Raw genomic sequence first — 2,218 nt, 5'->3', positions numbered from 1 at the left:
TTACTGTTTATTTCTTCAATTTGAGTTATTCAAGGATGGCTTTATAATATTTCCAAGGAGCGTTCTCCTGCAACCTCGGGCTGGCCTTAAAGCTCAGTTTTCTTTGCGTTTCGTCTCAAATGCAGAGAATTGAAATGCTTGAAAGTTTGTTTGGAAATGCCATCAATTTAGATTATAGTTCTTGCAACTCACGAAGGTGAGTGAGCTTTACCTGTGTGTGTACCTGTACGTGTACATGCACATAACGATAGTGTAAAATGTCTATCAAAACTTTTGAAAAACGAACAATAGCGAGCCACCACACAAATGTAAAGCTTACTCGCCTTCGTGAATTGCAACAACTATGTAGGTATAGTGATAATAACTATGATATAGTGTGGATATATTTTGGCAATAAAGATTATTAGAATATCTATTCTGTTCTATAAAATTCATCTTCTTTTGTGACTTAACTTACCTGAGTAGTACAAATTGTTGCTACCATAATTTTGAGCTTTGTGATAGGTAACTTAAGGTTCTAATCCAATTAATTATATTTACCTATCCCTATAGCTATTACACTGTATGAACGAGGACAAAAAATATAGGAAAACTGACGTAGCAGCTTCGTTATTCCGGCCCCAGATTCTTCAAGTCATTAATAGAAGCAGAATATGTGAAGTTAATAGGGATAGAAACAGTTCATTAATAATATCTCGTAACTAATAACCGAACTAACATTATTAAGTTGAATACTCTTGATCATAAGGTAAGTACGAGGAATTGTAATTTTCCTACAATTAATATTTGAAATACAACGTTATTCGGTGAATAAATTCCCTTCTTGGAAATCGTGGCTTAAACTCTATGGCTGAGTTGCACCATCTTACTTTAACTTTAACAAACGTCGAAAATCTGTCAAACTCCATACAAAAAACACCGTTTATTGTTAAAGTTATGGTTAAAGTATGTTGGTGCAACTCAGCCTAAAAATTTCATTTACATTTAAGCTACTTAAATTATCTCAAAATTGTGAACGCAAAATCCATAGTATTTTTCTCAGTTCACTTAAAATGGTGCCGTCACTATCCTATAAGAAAGTAAATATTTAAATTATGATCATCATCATTTCAGTTACTGGATGACCACAGCTGTAGGCCTAAGATGCGCGCCGTGATAACTTTTATCGACGTTAAAATGTATGGGCAAAATCGATAAAATAGCGTGATAGCCGCTTATCACGGCGCGCATCCTAGGCCTACTGGACATATTATAGGCCTCCCCCAATGTATCCCAGATTGGCCGGTTGGTAGCTGCCTACATCCAACTTTAGATATCCCTAAGAATACAAAGTTACATTTATAAATGATATTTCCATATAATATGCACTATGAGTCTATGAACCACTCCACGCCACGATAGAAGGCAACTTTTATTAGGGTTATTCTATAGAAAAATACTGTTTGATAGATGATTAAAACCATCAAAACTGTGTCAATATGATTTTAGTGTTTAGTAGAGTGTCAAAATACCTAAAAGTGTTGGACTAGTTAATTGATGAGTATTTGATCGACACAGGAATCAATTACTAAATTGATTAGTCAACTGAAACCCAATAAACTAACATTTTACTGGAATGTAGGCCATCCAATTTCCGTATTTGCGTAAAATAAAACGTGTGCATTAGGAAATAGGCATTTATTTGGATCAGTAAAATGAGAAGCGAGTAATCAGTTTTCATTTATAGCCTTTTTCGTAATGTACAGTTTTTGTTTACGTTTTTGTTTTTTTTGTTAGTCATTTCGGAACTGGCCACTAATGTTGTGAAAATAATACTGTGAAAAACAGAAAAAAAATCATTTCAACTGGATAAAATAAGTATTATTAGTAACGGTAGAAGTAGTATTTCTTTCTTTCTTATTCTTCTTTCTTTCTTCTAGCACCAAAAAATAGAAAATAGGTAGTGGTAGTAGGAAAGTATGGAGCCCTCAACTACACATAACCTATGCTTAAGATTGCCAGGATAACATAAATTCCCCCTGAAAATATTTTGAGATTAAGTATCTTTTTGTTACATTTTTAATTGTTTAAAAAAATATGATTGTCTACTTAGTGTGAGTAGCATGAATAGGACAAGCTCTCACGCTTCACCACTAATGCACTAATCAGACTAGAAGGTTAAGACGTGTGTGCACAATGGCACGTATTGATAATGGAATCTAGCACAACCCATTCTCAA

The sequence above is a fragment of the Ostrinia nubilalis genome, chromosome 9, assembly GCF_963855985.1.
Source record: "Ostrinia nubilalis chromosome 9, ilOstNubi1.1, whole genome shotgun sequence".
Taxonomy (NCBI): Eukaryota; Metazoa; Arthropoda; class Insecta; order Lepidoptera; family Crambidae; genus Ostrinia; species Ostrinia nubilalis.
Note: the sequence above shows the minus strand (reverse complement) of the source record.